Source organism: Protopterus annectens, chromosome 5.part0 (assembly GCF_019279795.1).
Source record: "Protopterus annectens isolate FY-2018-M chromosome 5.part0, PAN1.0, whole genome shotgun sequence".
Taxonomy (NCBI): Eukaryota; Metazoa; Chordata; order Ceratodontiformes; family Protopteridae; genus Protopterus; species Protopterus annectens.
Window position 1 is genome coordinate 1,837,164,734 of NC_056735.1, and position 20,000 is coordinate 1,837,184,733.

Below are 20,000 nucleotides of genomic sequence, written 5' to 3' on the forward strand. Positions count from 1 at the left end.
ATCTTAGGTACTACATACTAGCCCCATATGGACAGACTCGAACAACTCCAATGAATCTCTGTCTCATATTGTATACTTAGGTGCGATCTCTGCCTGACATACATAGCCATAGCTGACCCAACCCTTTCAGGAATGCTACATCTGAAGAAACCAATCTGTCCACACAACATGCCTCAGATACCTCAACCCCATCCTCACAATTAACAGGACATAGTGAAGGGACAAGTTCACAACCCAGAGACTGGCCATATTATGGATTAGATGTTACATACATGTCAAGCAGAGTACATCACTGGACCTCTTCAAGAGAAATCTGGAGGAGTGGATGGGGAATAGACTACCCACCCTAGGGATCACTCCAGTGACTATACTCAGTAGACACTACTGAGAAGTATTGCCAGGTGGCATGATGCCAGTGTATTCCCATGGGCTAGCCTTGTAAATCCTCCATGGCTGTTTGCCAAGTACACACCTATGAATCTTTGAACCTATGGATGTCAGTACTGTCAAGTGTGTGTGTGTGTGTGTGTGTGTGTGTGTGTGTGTGTGTGTGCATTAGTGCGTATGAAAGTGTGTGTAAACATGTGGGTGAATGTATTTTGTGGCCCGTCTCACCCAGTGCAACTACCATTGCAATACCTTACAAGTGCTGCAGATGTTATCCACTATATAGGTACCTTGGGACACTTTCCAACCTATAGGCTCTATGGTGTGTGCAATAACTGCATAGCACTATAATACCAATAACTGCATAGCTAGGGGTTCTAATATGAGTCCTAGCAAGTATGTGTGTGTGTGTGTGTGTGTGTGTGTGTGTGTGTGTGTGTGTGTGTGTGTGTGTGTGTGTGTGTGTGTGTGTGTGTGTGTGTGTGTGTGTGTGTGTGTGTGTGTGTGTGTGTGTGTGTGTGTGTGTGTAAGTGTGTATATGTGTAGGTTACTGTATTTTGTGGCCTCTCTCACCCAGCACATTACCCATTGTCATAATGTGCAAGGCCTGGTGTGTGTGTGTGTGTGTGTGTGTGTGTGTGTGTGTGTGTGTGTGTGTGTGTGTGTGTGTGTGTGTGTGTGTGTGTGTGTGTGTGTGTGTGAAAACGACATCCATTGCATGGGCATGGTTTCATATTTTATGCCATGGTACTCACAGTATACAATTGTAGGTCTACTGTATGAGGTCCGCTGTTCACATCAGCCATTGTGGTATCTATAGACACTCTTCAGCCCTTTAAGCCCCGTGCAATAGTATGGAATAGTATGGTATGAATAACAAGATAGGTTGGTCTGCTAATGTTGGTACTGGCAAGTGAGTGTGCGTGTGTGTGTGTGTGTGTGTGTGTGTGTGTGTGTGTGTGTGTGTGTGTGTGTGTGTGTGTATGCGCGCATTGGTGTGTATAGCAGTGGTTGTGAGTGTGTAGACTTGTATGTGACACTATTATGAGTACTTCCACACCCAGTACACCCACCATTGCAATACCTCACAAGGCCACGAGATGTTATTCACCTTACAGGTACTTTGTAACACTCATCACACAAGTAGTCCAGTGCCACCTGCTATAACCACATAATAGTGTGGTACCACAACTTGATGGGTAGGGGTTCCAAACACAACACTGACAATTGTGATCCTATGAGTGCATATGTGTGTGTGTGTGTGTGTGTGTGTGTGTGTGTGTGTGTGTGTGTGTGTGTGTGTGTGTCTGTGTGGGTGAACAGTATTCTCTGTGTGCTAGGTCAACACAAAATCCTCTGGGGTTGAGGGTGTTAGCAATCTGAGGTGTGTTCCACCCACCACACTTACCATTGTCCACTCTACAAGAGCTGATGTCAACCAACATAGACTTAGATACAACCCCTCAGCCCTATAAGCTTTGAGGCACATGCAAGAACTATTACTCAGACCTGGGAAATGTGTGCAGATACAGCTGTACCTCGGCTATGACATGGTTGATGTGTTACAACACTGCCATACTCCTCATTGGTGATGTCTGCAGGGCCACATCCTGCTGACACACAGACACCTGGAACACAAACAGAATACATCATTTGAGAACACATTCACTTACTGTTACTAACACCAATAATGCATCATGGCTGAAAAGGTACACACGCACTCTGATGTGTACCGATTACAAATGCCGGATGACACACCTTACACAGCATTAAATAGCTACACTCTACTAAAGTCACCCTGTGCATCAGACCCATATTAGCATGTCTCTGCATCGATGGCATGGATGGCAGGGATGTGGCACAGGTATCATCATATACACAGGGTGTTGTGTGTGTTTGCTAGAAGCCTAGGCTGTGCCATACGGTTGACATCATGTGTGTGTGTTTGGGGGGTGTTCATTAAATGCGTTGTGCAGGGCTGGTGTGTGTGTGTGTGTGTGTGTGTGTGTGTGTGTGTGTGTGTGTGTGTGTGTGTGTGTGTGTGTGTGTATGCACACAGTCATGCCATGTGGGTGTGTGTGTGTTTGTATGCACACAGTCACGCCATGTGGGTGCCCCACACAGGGGTAGTTTGGACAGTTGTGGGCCGTACATGGCAGGGTGTACAGTTCACCATCTCCAACCATGGACATGGGAACTGGGCCATACAGGGGTATCACCAATACCACCAGGGCCAAGTTCAGATGCAGTACTACTCCCCGATGGTGACTGTTGCCTGCTGGATCTGTGTCCCTGTTTGGACTGGCCAGGACCATGTGCCCATGGCCTGCTGTATCATGGCATGGACAGCACACCCCCTTCAGTAGTGCTGGTGGTACTGCCAGTACGGGAAAGTGATGGTGCATGGCCATATAGACCCTCAGCTGATCATGGTGCTGCCCTATGTCCACGTGGCTGCTTGCCATCGTCTGCCAAATGCTCAAGCACAAATATTCCATGGTCGAGAAGTTCCAAGGTCTCCCCCCCACCATCTATCCATGACCTCAGTATGCTCACAGATGGCAGCAGGGACTTCAGAAATATTGCCACAGACACCAGAAATGTGCTCATCCACAACCCTGTGTATATGTCTGTTGTTACATTCCTTACGTGCCTGTGCCTCCATGATTGCCCAACACATGTGTCTGGTGACTGCTGCTGTGGTAATTGCAAAAGGGGCATGATGGGCTGCAATCCTCCTCCAAGCACCCCTGCCCATCTGCCTGTGTGGTACCTCGCCAGCACTCTGGCTATGGCTAGTGCCTGCACCCTCACTTGCCATAGTCACCACAGTAGCCTGTTCCATGCCACCACCTGCCAACTGTCCATTATCTGTGACCACTGGTGATGAGTTATGTGTGGGCATTGTGTCTGTGTGCAGGGATGGGATTGGCAATAGTGGGATGCCAACCAATGGCACAGATTCAGCACCTGACAACCCCACCTGTGCCTCAATATGAGTATCATCATGGTCAGAGTCTGCAGAGACACTGACATCAGAATCAGAGCAGGAGGGACTGCAGCCACTATGTCCACCTGTGAGGAAAAAACAACATATGTAAATTACTACCTGCACTATACGGTTTGCTGGTACACATTTATTAGTAGTGTTCTGCATTACACTTGCTTAAGAGCCTCTACACGTTTAAACTTTAGAATTAGAGATTTACTTAACCCCAAACAAAACACAACAGATAAAGTGAACTACTTTGTGGAATTACATGTGAGAGTTAACAACCATTAAAAGTGCCAGAAAATAAGAGAGTGGAATTAGAGCTTAAGTTATGCTTGGAAGTGATTGTTTAACTTCATCCTTAAAGAGCTGTAAGTGTCAGGATATTGCATGTATGAGATGTATGTAAGTAATAAGTCTGCACCAGACCCATATGACAGCCTGACGCAGTGGTGCTAGTAGCAACCACTTAAGCAACAATCAGACCTTAGAGGGCAACAGACCTTGCACTCTTAACTCTACTGTTATGAAAAGCAGTACGTTAGCCCTTTCCAAAAATATCTGGAAGCCTTGCTGACAGTGTTCACGACAGCATTTTATTTTACATTTTATATCTGATAAATATAAGGTGGGATTAATAAACCTCTCAGGTAAATTGCAAATAAGTTGTGTATCATGTAAGTGGGAAATGGCTGCTTTTGATCCAAGAATGCCTTCAGATGAGGCAATGACAGCAATCTATTACTGGCTATCACAGTGTAATATCTTTTCCTTAAAGTAGGTATCCCATCTTGATGCAGAAAGTGATGGTTAGCTTAAGGGAGGACACACACACACACACACACACACACACACACACACACACACACACACACACACACACACACACACACACACACACACATACAGACATACACATACAGGTGAGGTGCCTCAATGCCATTACATAGACCTCACATTAGCCGACTGGGGACATTCATGACACATAGTCAGACAATAGCATACTCACTCTGGACAGACCCTCAGCATCACGCAGTGCAGCTCTTTCCAATTACTGTCACTACTAATATACACCTCTGGGATATGTGAGTGGTGTTGGTAGCTGATGGCCCTTCACCTAGCATACGCTGCACCCATGTAAATGATTGTCATTCAACTGTATAGCACTGTGGCAACTCCTACAGAACATGCCTCCCTACTGTACAGGTTTTTGCTGAATGTCTAGATGTGTGGCTCATATGTTTGGTCTGTTCCTCATAACTCCTGTGTTTGTCTGATACATTACTGGGTTGACCTGTGGATTGGTTCAACTAATTAATTTCCTAATTTGAGGGGCAGACTGCATAACCTGCAGTACATGTATGTTAAAACAAAGCCAGTTACTCAAACAACCTCCCAAGCTTACAGTGGATATAGTAAGTGTACACAGACCTGTAAACATGCCAGGTTTTTGTGATATATCACATGAGACCTGAGAAATCAGGTCATAACATTGCCATCATTTCATATGACATATAACCTGTGCAATCCAACTGACGAACATACACATCAGTTACAAGTAACATATGGTAAATGAAATAGGTACAATAGGCTGGTTGCATAAGTGTGCACACCCTGAAAGTAATACTCTGTTAAAGCATCTTTTGATTTAATCACAGCATTCAGTCCTCTTGAGAAGGTGTCTATCAGCATGGCACATCTTGACTTACCAATGTTTGCACACCCTCCCTTGCAAAATACCTCCAACTATGTCAGATTGCAAGGGCATCCCCTCTGCACTGCCCACTTCAGGTCACCCTGCATATATCCTATTGGACATAGGTGTGGGCTCTGGCTGTTCCAGTGCAGAACGTTGCATGTGTTCTGGTGAAGCCATCTTTTTGTTGATTTGGATGTATGGTTTCTGCCATTGTTGTGTGGAAAAGTGGAATTCCTCACCATCCACAGCTATGTGGCAGACACCAGAAGGACTGGAGCCACAAGGGACTGGTGTTTGGAACTGTTCATAATTCCCTCCAACTTGGCTACAGCCCCAGTTCCAGCTTGTGAACAGCAACCCCAAAGCAGGACATTGCCATCACTATGCTTCACCGTGGGGGGTGGTGGTGTTGTCGTGATGTGCAGTTGTGTTATTGCGCTAACCAAACCTGTCAGAATTGTGGACAAAGAGTTCAACCATGGTCCCATATTACCATAACACATTTTCCCACTTACCTTTTGGAGACCTGATGTATTGTTTTCGGACTTTCTCCAGGCCTGGATATTGTTTGGTGTGAGGAACTGCTGCTATCTTCCAACCCTACCCTATAGGCAAGACATATGGAGACCACAGAAGACTGTTGTGACATGTAGTACACACCCAGTACTTGCTGGGGATTCCTGATACTCCTTCACTGTTGCTGTAGGGCTCCTGGCAGTCTTCCTAATCAGTTTTGGTCTTGTATTCTTATAGAATTTGGTAGGATCTCCACTCCTTCACAATGTCACTCTAGCCCCATATTTTCACCACCTTTTAATGACTGTCTGCACTGTGCTCCATGGTATGTGTAATGCTGTGGAAATGTTTTGGTAGCCTTCTCCAGGCTGATACATCTCAAACATCTGGTCCCTTAGCAGCTTTGTCAGCTCTATGGGAACCATGTCTGTTGCTGTAGCAGGCAACTGGGTATATGTTAGGATAATCCTGGTAGGACAGCTGACCATTATTTGCTGTTAATCAAAGGTCTCTGTAATTGATTGCAGGTGTGTACCCAATAAGATGTAATGCTGTAGTTATATCAAAAGCTGCCTCAACATAGTAGTAGCTTCAGCCTGTGCACGCATATGCATTTGGGTTGTTGTACTATTATGTGTCATTATTGTTCCCCTAACAGATTTGTTTGCTTTATGATTGAATTGTACAGGTTATAGGACACATGAAAGGTTGGCAGTATTTTGCAATTGTCTATTGTGCTCTTATTTTTGTATATCACAAATACCTGGCATTCTAACAGGTGTGTACACCATTTATATGCACTGTATACCACTAATGTATACAATATGACCCTATTTTTGGGCCTTTGTCCCCCCATTTTGTCAGTCTTTTTCCAGATGTTCTGTAATGGCAGGTTATGAGGTATGCTACAGATATGTGACATCTCCTGCAAATAGGCCCCTGTGATGACCATCGTGATGCAATGCAGTAAACACCACCACAAGTGAACATGCAGATATTGCCAAATGGCTGAGTGTAACACTTGTGTGCATGGTCACATGCATTAACTTTAGCATGCCTGGGGTACTGGTGAGCCACAACAGAGAAATCCGATACTTACTGGCTTCAAGCTGCTGTCCCATGTGCAGACCAGCAGGACCTATGTAGTTGTGAGGGACAGTTATTGTCAGCAGATTCACATTAGGCATTGGTACAAGATGAATGCTACATTTCTGCACAGCTACAGTTCACACTATGATATTACACAATTTGCTGTCCTTCACCATAGATGTGCACTTGTGTACCTTAATAAACCCCACCCACTAATCCATTTTGCACTGACATATGCATCTAGAGACTCTATAGAAGACAGTTTAAACGCTACCCCATTACATTGATGTGCACTTTGACCTTACCTTGATGCTCCTCGCCTGTTGCCTGGGTGCTACCCACCTCCACGACTGCTGTTTCCCATGTTTGAGGTTGTGTGGGGGCTACCCCAAGGTTGGCAAGGAGCTCCTTTGTCACCGTAAGTGGGGCTTGTGTGGCTAGACCCCACTGGTAGCAATATGGTCCCCCGCTACAGCAGCAGCAGCCCTTTGCCGGGTACGGCATATCAGGTCAGCTGCTCTATGCCTGATCTGATTATATGTGCATCCATGGTGGTCCAAGATGTTCACTCTGTGGATGATCTCATCTCACAGGGCAGTCCGCTCCTGCAGATTTTGCTGGCTATGGCCAAAAAGGATGCCATTGTTTAAGAGTACAGCTTCTGTGATGGCTGCTGTCTCCCCATTGGTGTAAGGCGGTTGCTGCTGCATGGCACCTGGAAGACATGAACAGGAAAACACATCACAGGACCTCAGACATTGCCCAGAGTTCTTTACAGAGCCAGCACATGAATATTGACCATCATTAGCCACCACTTACAAACACATCATCCCCTGTACCTAGCAGCACTGTATGAACATGCATTGTACTCCTGGTCCTGATGTGTCATGTTCCCCCCAATGAGGGCCAGTACATTGCATAAACCACCATTCATCATTAATGTTTGTGTAGAGGGATGGCAGTGGCCATGATCCTTGCAGATGGGATGTCAATGATGCTCAGGCTTTGCTTGCATACAGTGTGTAATGGAGCTGGAAGCCTATGCCTGGGTTCATGTAGGATGTAGACAGGAATGTTATCAGGCCCCAAGGGGACTTGCTTTTGTTAACTTTGATTAGCCAGTTTGTACCTGATTCATGATGATGATGAGGGGAAGGTTGCATGTGCTGTGCATATCCACCTATACTGATGGTGAGCCGGGGGGGTGATGTTTGCCCTAAACCTGTCTGCAGCAGGATGGCTGCAGCTATGGTGTGTGTGTGTGTGTGTGTGTGTGTGTGTGTGTGTGTGTGTGTGTGTGTGTGTGTGTGTGTGTGTGTGTGTGTGTTGTGATTGGCCACCATTACAGGGTGTTTTGGGTTGTTGCCTCTGAGACTGAGACATATCTGAAGATGGCCTTGTGATTGCCCTTAGTGGATGTGTCCAATTTGTACTCATAGTTAGCCTTACAGTAATCCACCTGTGACCTAATATGCTCGTTCAGACAAAGGTTGACATGCTGCCCAGCTGGTGCCTGCTCCTACTTTGCCCTGTACAACTAGTATAGCATCACATTATGTGCTTTGTGCATTGCTGCTGTCCAGCAAATAGGTTTACTCAACTTTGGTGGAGACAGGTTTTACAAGTAAGGTATTGCTGAGGACATACAGCTCTGTGGGTGGTCATTTATCTGTTTTTAGTAGGCATGGATACAAGGTCATAACACAGTTGACCACCTCTACGATTTCAATGTGATACTCATGCTTATTCTAGTAGCCATGTCTGTGTCAGGACAATGCCACAACCAGTAGCTGTAGAAGTGTAACTCTGTTGGATGCACAGAAACTAAGATTACACTTGTGTACAACATGTACAGCTTATTCACCTGACCTTTTGCATCCCATGTCAGTTGTTATGAGGCAGCCAGGTACACCTACCCATACATTCATACATATGCACAGGTAATACCTGCTATACATTTCTGTTCTATGTCAATATGGCCCACTGTAATTCCACTCTTGCTGCCCAGTCATTCCTGTCAACCTGTTAGGGCAGGACATCTGTAGGACACTGCACATACATGGTGGGCTATGGGCCAAGATTAGTTCACTTTCTTCATATTGATGTAACACACATATGTCATTTGATAGTACAGTAGCCTTTGCATTCATAGACATACCCCAGAGGATGTCTGCCGCTGATATGGCAGGCAGAGAGGAGAAAGGTTAGAAGTGTGGTAGTGAGGATAGGACCTTTTAATGTTGCAAGTATGGCTGGTATGGGGACAGAGCTAACTGATATGAGGGACAGAGGAAAGGTGGATATATTGCGTGTGACTGAGACCAGATGGAAGGGGGTATGGTTGTGTGTACTAGAGTTAGGTACAAATAGTTCTATCATGGTGTGTATGGGGGTGGACATGGTGTAGGGGTTAACTTGAAAGAACATTATGCCAAGGGTATTTTTGGAGGTGATAAGAGTGTTGGGTAGAGTGATGTTTATGAGGCTGTGTATTGATAGTGTAATGATGACAGTTGTTAGTGCATATGCTCCATACCTCGCAACCGTACCAAATTCCTCGGCATTTACCGGTTTCATGTCCAAATAATGGGGTGCCAGGAATTCCCGTGTGGCCCCATTTATTCACGAATTCCCTGGCCTTTTTTTTTTAATTATTTTTTCCGCTGACGTCATCACGTGCAGGATGACATCAGCTTCGTGAGCAGCCTGTCAGAAATGGCTGAGGGCTCGAGGGGTGTGACTGACTGATTCACTGTACTTTATGGGCAGCAAATAGTAGTGTGCATGCATCTGTAGCAGAGTTTTCCCAGCTCCCCCAGGTAAAGCACTTAATACCTTTAACTTTTGCTGCAAATACAATCCAGCAATTTTAGGACCATTCTGTTTCTGTTCTTTTAACTTTAACTGCAATTCAGCACTTTTAGGACAGTTACGGCATTTGTTTCATCATGTTTTATTGTGTGCTGCTGATGCTGTTCATATATATATATATATATATATATAACTCCCGCCAAATGTCAATGACTTTCCGTGTTGGAATTAGTTAATGGAGGGCAAAAGTTAAAATATTTCACGGATCAAGAGAACTTCCTCCAGTAAACAGTAGGTGGCTTCATAAAGTCAAAATGCTGTAGGTTATGACTTAGCAAAAAAACAACTAAGTTAAACTAACTGACTTTGTGGAGGAGATTCTGGTATTTTGAGAGCAGGCTAAGGTAGTAGAAGGGAGCGCACATTTGAGCTTTGTGAGATTAACATATTTGGCAGTAGTGTATCAGAATACAGAGTGAGGAGTCTGATGATCTTGTAGCAATGGTGGCTGGTGACTTCAAATCAAAGGGGGGCTGCAGGAGACAGCTGAATGGGTGGGGTCAATGGGAAGGGGTGTGGCCAATTAGAAAGGGGAGGAGCTAGCTCAAAACCACAAAAAATAACTAAATACACTGCCCTGGGTGCCAAACCGTCATTATGAGAGTCTAATCAAGACAAAATGAAGTGTAGAAGAATAAAAATATTTCAATGCATTGGCTGCATGACAGCTTACTTAATATCGAGATGGAAACAAAAAGGTTGTGAGGCATGAAAAAATAAATTACTTTTTAAATACATTAACGGAATGCCAGTCAAAATCAAGTATAAGAAAAACAAATAGCACTCAACTCAAACCACTTCTTGCACTGCAGTTCTAATTATAATTTATATTCAGCTTTATTAAAGTACCAAGTAACCTGCTGAAAGTAGAAATTTCTGATGCCCCCACTTGTAAAAATGTTTCTTATCCAAAGAAAGACCTGCTGCCTGACAACTATCTACTTGTTTCATGGGGAAAACATGATCAAAGTAAAAAATGAAAAGCAAACAAGAAATAAGCTCAAGACACATTGCTTAAAAGGATTACTGTACAGGTTATGGACCACACGATTGGCATTCTGTTTAGTTTACGGGTAAAGCCTGCAGAGATGACTGGAAGTCTCCAAGTGTAATGAGGTTCTTAAAATAATGCAATCTGTCCTTTATTACAAATACTGTCATATGCATTTCAATACCCAAGGCTTATACATTATCTAGTTAAGTATTCTCTACATGGCAACAACAGAAAGGCTTTCAATGTTGACAATTCTTTAACAGTATGCTTATTAAAGCTTACTTGCATCTTACGATCTCAACAAAGCTTGCCTGATGGTCATTAAAGTATTGCTACTTTAACACAGAGTAACAGGCACTTTGAGTAATAAGCATAAATCAACAGTACAAAAAATATGACAGAAACCAGACCATTCTGCAAAAATCAAGGACAGATGAAAAGCCACTCTAGTACTTGTGTCTACCTTGGATGGGGGGGGATACTCTGCACATTTACACTGCATAACTACTCCTTGCCTTGCTTTGACACATCCAGAGTCACTACATGGAGGAGTGGGGTGCAACAAGTATGTCACAATTTGAAATGTCTCTGGCTGACTGTGATGGCCCTGACACATTTGTCATACCTCTCAACCTCAGAGCAAGAAATGGACAAAGCCATACAAAGAAGTGGGACAAAGGCCCAAAAATAAGGACAATTTTTAAATATTTCTCTTATAAACTTAGAAAGATAATAGAACAGGTCTTGCATTAGTATGAATTTTCTGAATGGTATGAAATCTGAAACTCAAATGTCTGTCATTATTTTCTAACTTCAGTCTTTAATGATCTGTCACTAATTTGCCAAAAAAAACACAATTTTATGAAAAATGGACCAAAAATGTGATGTAAAAATATAAAATAGCCACACAATACAGCTGGGAATCTGTCAAAGAAGGGACACTTTAATATTAGTACTGCCAACTTGAGCAGCTGACAAAATAAAAGAATCTACATGCATTTCTGAAATAAAAGTAATCTATAACTCTGATTATTACAGTTACTTCTTAATTGTAAACCCTCCATGTTTTCTTCCAAAATTGCTATTTTGAGGAGGGATTATTAGGGGGAAGAGCAACATTTTGAGTCAAAATCAGGGACAGTTGAGAGGTTTGGTTATGCCTAATTCTATAAAGCAATTTATTTGCATGTACCTCTCAACCTGTTAATGCAATAAATCTGGACAAGGCTAAATATATTGGGGGAACATATAAACAGTACTAAAAATTGCTCTTGTATAAACTGAGACAATTGATAGAACAACAGGTCTTACTTTAGCATGCATTTTTCTGAAGGTTATGAAGTCTGAAACTCAGATAAATGATTTGCCAGAAAACCACAAATTTTATGAGGAACAAACCAAAAATAAGAAGCAAAAATCTATTCATTCTTTGAAAATCTGGACAGTTGGGAGGTATAGTTCAGCTGGGGCTGTCTTTAAGTTTGCCACCCTTCCCCCTCACAAAATCATGGTCGAATGGAGCCTCCCCCTGCAGCCATTCCAATGATCCATTACTTGGCTATTTCACTCCATTTACCATTAGGGTTACCACCTGTCCCATTTTGCAAGGGACAGTCCCTCTTTGGGCAGTTGTGTCCTGACAAAAAATATTAAAAATGGCAAATGTCCTGAGATTGTAGGACATAATTATGTCCCATATTTTATGTAATAGTTGCATAAAATAGTTATTTCTGTATCTAAAATACCTAAATGTTACAAGAAACAAAATAAGTAACTAAACTGCTACAAGAATAAGCTTTTATTTAAGCAAAAGAGTAAAGTTATATCCTTTGTACTGACCATGGGTATGTGTCGGCCTGTAAAATCTGATGTGTGTCCCGAAAATGTCCCACTTTGGCCATTTGAAAAGGTAGCAACCCTATTTACCATAAACACTAATGTGCATACTGATTTACTTCTATGATGATTTGGACTTCATTTGAAAGTTTTATTTTGCATTTTACAGCACAAACACTAAGACATTTGCTAAACAAACTTAGCATTAAAACTTCTCTGCCCTTGAAGCTCACATTCATTGAAACAGCATTGAAACCCACATTCAAAGAAAATACATTTTATCAGTGGCAGAACTGCCCAATTCAGAACATCTTTCCAGTAAACAATGAAACAAAATGCATGCACCCATAATGACAAAACTGCCCAGTTCAGAACATTTCCATCAAAAAAGTCTACTCAAACTTCTACAGTCCACCATTGTCAGTAAATATGCACAATTCTACAGTCCACCATTATCAGTAAATATGCACAATTATACAGTCCACCATTATCAGTAAATATGCACAATCTCTGAAGAAGTAAAAAAGTCATCTAAATAATTCCACATTAAATAAATCTGTAACTAATGAAGAGGTTGCTGCTAGCAAACACCTTTATATTTCATGATTTCATTGAAAATAAAGTGTCTGATGCCCCTGAGGAATAAATTACCTATATTACATTAAAAATGATAAGCTAGTAATATTGCAATAGGAAATGGATAGCAAACTGATAACAGGCTCATAGTTAGTATCTTAACTTTTTCAGTATGGCAGCATTCACCCCTTGTGGGAGTTGAACCAAAAACATTCTGCATCAAAAGCAAGTACACAACCTGTTGTGCTATTAACAATGCAAGCTGATTTAGCATAAGCAGCACTAAACTTCTCTTCCCCTGCAGCTCTCAGCTCCTTGTAAAATCTACTCAATACTCAACTGCATATCAACTTCACAGCACAAGAAATCTGGAAAAAGCCAAATTTATTGGTGGGGGGGATTAAAAGCCCAAAAACCAGGGACACATTAAGCATTGCTTGTATAATCTTGGAAAGCTGCTAGAATAAAATGCTGTGTTACCACCATAAATTTTACTGCCAAGGTCCCTGTGCAAAAGAGTCAGAGCAACATACCACTATGCCAAATCACCTGCTTTGTGAAAGAAAAATGCTGTTACCACCATACATTTTACTGCCAAGGTCCCTGTGCAAAACAGTCAGAGCAACATACCACTATGCCAAATCAGCTGCTTTGTGAAAGAGCGGAAGACTGAAACTTAAATGGCTATCATTTAATGAATTCAGTTCTCACCATAGCTGTCAAACTCTTAGCACAAAACAGCTGGACAAACTCAATAATGAGGGAATACAGCCCTCAAACATATTCAGTGAATTCAGTTCTTGCCATAGCTGTCAACCTTAGCACAAAAAACCTGGACAAAGCCAATAATGGGGTAATACAGTACCAAAAATAAGGACAAATTTCAAATATTCATCTTATAAACTTAGAAAATTGCTAGAATAAAAGGTTGTGTTACTATGTATTTTCTGAAGAATATGAAGTCTGAAATTCAAATGCCTGTCAATTTTACTTCTGATGGAACAAAAACAATTTTCAGCAGAGGCCCAGGGAGAAATACTGCAGACACATGTCTTTGTAAAATGGCAGGACACCAGAGCAAATCCACACAAACACAGGGATGAGATGCAGACTCCACACAGAAGGCACCCCAGCCAAGAATCAAACCAGAAAATCTACAGCTGTGAGGCAACAATGCTACCACTGCACCATTAAATATGTAAGGAATTAAACATTCAGAAACTTGAAGTCTGAAATTCAAATGCCTGTCAATTTTATTTAACATTTGTTAATCAGGACAGTCTGACTTGGAACAAAAAAACAATTTTCAGCAGAGGTCCAGGAAGAAATAATGCAGACATGTCTTTGTAACATGGGAGGACACAAAAGCAAACCCACACAACCACAGGGAGAAGATGCAGACCCCACACAGAAGGCACCCAGCCAAGAATCAAACCTGAGAACCTGCAGCTGTGAGGTAACAATGCTACCACTGCACCATCAAATATAAAGCATTGCAACATTTAGAAACCACAGACATTATGAGGAACAGATCAGATCAAATATGAGGCAAAAATCTGCAATTTTTTTTACAAATGGTGGTGGGTAGGGAATTCAGGTCCTTAACACCTGCATACAAGGGACAGGGTTCAAGCCTGAGGTATTCCCTACCACACCACCATGAGTTTGTTCTAGCCATGTAGATCCCATCGTTCCATATAGCTGGGCCATTAAATCCATATCCATAGCTGGTGCGTCCGAGCAAATACGTGAGATGCCCAACGAGACTCCTGGAGAACATCCACCACGCGAGATCCCCGATGAGACTCCAGCCTGCCGACGTTGCAGTCCGATCCGTTCCCAGCAACAGTCTATGCAGTTAAAACTGCATAGACTTCTGTGAGCTCTGCTCTTACATGTTTCCCAGTCCGGACTGCTGCTGAAACAGTCTGCGCATGCTCCAGACTGTCTCAGCAGCAATCCGGACGAGTGCGCATGCGCAAAAGTCCGCAATTTTTAAAAAAATTTGTTTATCTTTTATTTTTCTTTTATTTTCTTTATTTTACAGCTGGGGGGGGATTGCAGTCCGGCAGTCCAATAGCATGGGCTGCCTCTGTCTTGTAGGCTGATTTAATTTGAATGAGTACTTTTGTGACAGTCTGTCATTGTGAATCTGCAGTCTTATTGATTTCCTTCAATGTTTTTGACTTGACAAACTGTTTAGGAAGAGTGTTCCATACATTTACAACTCCTTCTGTGGAAGAAAAAATATCTGTCTTGATTTACTCAGAACTGCTCACTCTTTCATTTGTGCTATCTGTTCACATGTATAGCTGTAACCTAAAGATGCTCCCCTCTTAGACCTTGTTGAAGCTGTTAAATGCTCAGAAGCTATCATTTCCAAGGCTGAAATAAAACAAAGCTGTATCATATTATATACAAATATATTTGCTGATACTGATTACAAAATCATAGAGTTAATATTTGTCTGAAGTTATTAATCAAATTATTTCTCCATGCCAGTTTGAGTTTGTTCCATTTAAACATGTAATGCATATTAACCAGATAATGCAAACGATCATAAATAATATTCAACAGTAAATAAAATTACTAACAAGTACTCCTGCTTTTCTTGCACTAGATGTTTCATAGGCATCTGATCAGATAGAGATTGCATTTACAATAGATTGTTGCATTATCTTTTTAGACTTTTTTGACAGGGTCACCGTGCAAACAGCTGCACAACTAGTCAGACTTGTACTGAATACTGAAAAGTGCTAGTATTCTGAGCAAAGGACCACTTAAGTAAAGCAAAGCATAGTGTTAACTGATGAAGCAATACTAGTTTTCAGCTGTAGCAGCACTACAGCAGGGCAAGTGACTGACTTGATGTACATCATAATGAAGGGAAGCTACAGCAAATGAGTCAATGTGCACTCACTTGTGCAATGTTGGACCTTATAGATGCACCTCATAAAGAGCAGCTTAGACCACTGTGGGCATGCACAGCAAAATGCCAACCCTGTCCATCATATAAGTATTGAAGAACTGGGGTATATAGGAAACTAGGAAAGGGGCACACAGCAAGCAGAGGAAAACACACAATGGTAAATATGTGGTGTGAAAGTTGAGGGAGGAGGGGGATTTGTTTACCAGGGAAAGATGTCCAGTAGAAAATAATGTAGGTGGGGGTGGTAGTAAAGGAAGGCTTTGGAAGGGTCAGCGTGAGAAGAATTGGTTGTAGGTGTAGAAAAACACATACTAAACACAGAATTGCAGAAGGATAATGATATCCAGGATGCAGAATCCTACACCAAGGAACTCTATATGCATCTTCAGGATTGCATTGACCGTGCTATCCCAAATAAAACCAAGACTCCTTCCTCAAGCAAGAAGAAACCAGTCTGGTGGACCCCGGCCATAAGCAAACTTTACAATAAAAGGTGGAGACTTATACAAAAAAAGGCCAAATCTCAAGTAGAAAAATCATTCCTGATAAGCATTAGTAAGAAATTGAGGGCCCTCATCAAGTCAACTAAAGCTAATTTTGAAAAGAAAGTTGCCAAGGATGCCAAGAATAACCATAAGGACTTCTATGGCTACATCAACAACCTAAATGGCAATGCTCAGGTCTGTTCTGAGCTAGTACAAAATGGAACAAAATACACTGACCCTTCTGACATTGCCAACATCTTGGCTGACAGGTTCAGTGCAAATTCCCCCCCCCACCACCACCACCACCACCACCTACAGGGCCTATTACCATTCCAGGGGATTGTGTAAGTCCAATTATTACTGATACATTGGTTAACAAGGCTCTATCTAAACCTAAAAACACTGCCTTCATGGGACCAAATGGTGTCCCAGGCTGTGTCATACGCAATCTCCAAAAGGAATTAACCCCGCATCTTAATACCCTGTTCAGTCTCAGCCTCTCCACAGGATATGTGCCCATAGAATGGTGCACGGCAACGGTGGTCCCACTACACAAGGGTGGGGCCACAACTGACCCTGGGAACTACTGACCAATAAGTCTGACCAGTCTGATCTGTAAGGCTATGGAGCGAATCATTATGGAACTCATAAATGGAGAGATTGGAAACCTCCAGTTGCTGGACCCCACACAGTTCGGCTTCGTCAAGGGCAGATCATTTCTCGTGAACCTGGTGGATTTCTTTGAGACAGTTACTCAGGCTATAGATAAGGGAAAGGAGGTACACATGGCTTACCTTGACCTTGCTAAAGCATTTGACATCATTCCCCATTCAGTTATTATTGATAAGCTCACCAGCCTGGGCATAACCCTTATGTCACAAGATGGATCGCAAACTGGCTCTCAGACAGATCCCATAAAGTAAGAGTAGCGGGATCTATGTCCGAATCCAGACCAGTAATGAGTGGTGTGCCTCAGGGCTCTGTCCTGGGGCCCCTCCTGTTTGGCATATACTTCTCAGAAGTACAGGCAAGCACGGAAGGGCTGTGGCTGACTAAGTTTGTGGACAACTGCAAACTGGGTGCTATAATAGAGTCTCCGGCCGACATGGAGATCCTCCAGAAGGGCCTAAATGAGACTGATGTATGGTGTCAAAGCCATGGTCTCAAGCTAAATGCAAAAAAATGCGTAGTACTCCCCTTTGGAAAAAACAGAGTACCCGCAAACTACAACATAGGAGGTAATCCCCTGAAATCTGAAGAAGAAATAAGGGATCTAGGGACCCAAGTAGATAGTCAGCTTTCCTTTGATAACCATGTTGCCAAAGTGGTTAAAAAATCCTTTTATGTGTCCCATCTGATCACAAAAGGGTTTGCATCAAGATCCAAGGATGTAATGGTGCCCCTCTACTCTTCCCTCATCAGACCCATTATTGAGTACAATGCACCAATTGGAATGTACCTGGCTAGACATCTCCAGCAGCTGGAGAGACCACAGAGGTACCTAACCAAGAGGATTACTGGCCTCAAACAATTGCCCTATGCAGCACGATTGAAAAAGCTAAGACTATTCTCTGTTGCATACCACTTTCTCAGAGGTGATCTCTGTCTAACATACAGAGCCATATCCAACCCAGAATTGTTGAACATGCTCCATCTTAGCAAAACCAAATCTACTCGCTCTAGGGATATACACCTCAACACAACAATGAATAGAACATGCTAGAGGGATAGATTCCCTTCGCAGAGACTTCCCTTACTATGGAACAGGGTCCTGATCTACATAAGACAGAGCCCCTCACTATCACTCTTCAAGATGAACCTTGATGAGTGGATGGGTAACAGAAAGTTCACACCGGGGATCACACCAACAGCACTACTAGATAGGGGCCAAGGGTACTAGCTGCTAGTACAAGGTTCTAGGGAACTACTAAAGGGGCAGTGAATACCACACAATGTGGCTGGGCTAATATATGCCTTCGGGCAGATAGCCCAGTACCAACCTATGAACCTATGAACCTATGAATCAGACAGATATAGATGTAGACAGACATACATAAAACAAAGAATCAGACAGATGTAGGTGTAGAGAGACATGCATAAAACACAGAATCAGACATACATAGGTGTAGACTGACACACATAAAACACAGAATCAGGCAGACAGGGACAAGAGCAGTAAACACAAATGTTTTAGAGGACATTGGAAGGACAGACACATGGATGGTGCACAAGTGGTGATGGGAAAGGCTGGACAAGAAACAAGGAATGGGAAAAGACACATAAGGGAGGGAAAACACCAGGGTGAGGCAGGCTAGGGTCCTGGCATGGTTGGATGCAAGGCTGTCCTAAAGGTAACAAATACGGATATCACCCACCTGAATGACTGATGCTGTGGTCCATTTATCTCCATTTTTGGCCTAATGAGCAGGATCTCCTGGCCATGTGACTTCACAAGCCACTCAAGAAGGCATTTTGTGCTACACACAATCTCAGATTTGTGGATCAGACTGTCTTGCTTTTGCTGCAGAAAGCTGTAGGTTCTACTCACAGAATATGGAAATGGATTGCTGGTACTGTACTGTGTTGTACTTTTAAAAGGAGTGGATGCTGCAGTCCTGAGAATGTTCTCCTTTGACGGAGATACCTAGTCACTTCTTCTTTTGGCTGCTCCCATTAGGGGTCACCACAGTGGCTCATCTGTTTCCATTTCTTCCTGTCCTCTGCATCTTGTTTTGTCACACCAACCACCTGCATGCCCTCTCTCACCACATCCATAACCCTTATCTTAGGCCTTCCTCTTTTCCTGTTACCTGGCAGCTTCATCCTTAGCATCTTTTTCCCAATATACTCTGCATCCCTCCTCAGCACATGTCCAAACCAAAGTAATCTTGCCTCTCTGGCTTTGTCTCCAAACCTTCCAACCTGGGCTGACCCTCTAATATACTTATTCCTAATCCTGTCCACCCTTGTCATACTGGCTTTGTCTCCAAACCTTCCAACCTGGGCTGACCCTCTAATATACTTATTCCTAATCCTGTCCACCCTTGTCATACCCAGTGCAAATCTTAACATCTTTAACTCTGTCACATCCAGCTCTGACTCCTGCCTTTTTGTCAGTGCCACTGTCTCCAACCCATATAACATAGCTGGTCTCACTACCCTCTTGTAGACCTTCCCTTTCACTCTTACTGGTACTCTTCTGTCACAAATCACTCCTGACACTCTTCTCTACCCACTCCATCCTGCTTGTACTCTCTTCTTCACCTCTCTTCCACATTCACCATTACCCTGAACTGTTGATCCCAAGTATTTAAACTCATTCACCTTCACCACCTCTACTCCCTGCATCCTCACCATTCCTCTATCCTCCCTCTCATTTACACACATATATTCTGTCTTAGCCCTGCTGACCTTCATTCCTCTTCTCTCTAGAGCATATCTCCACCTCTCCAGGGTCTCCTCCACCTGTTCCCTACTCTCACTACAGATCACAATGTCATCTGCAAACATCACAGTCCACGGGGACTCCTGTCTGATCTCGTCTGTCAACCTGTCTATCACCATTGCAAATAAGAAAGGGCTTAGATCTGATCCTTGATGTAATCCCACCTCCACCTTAAATGCAT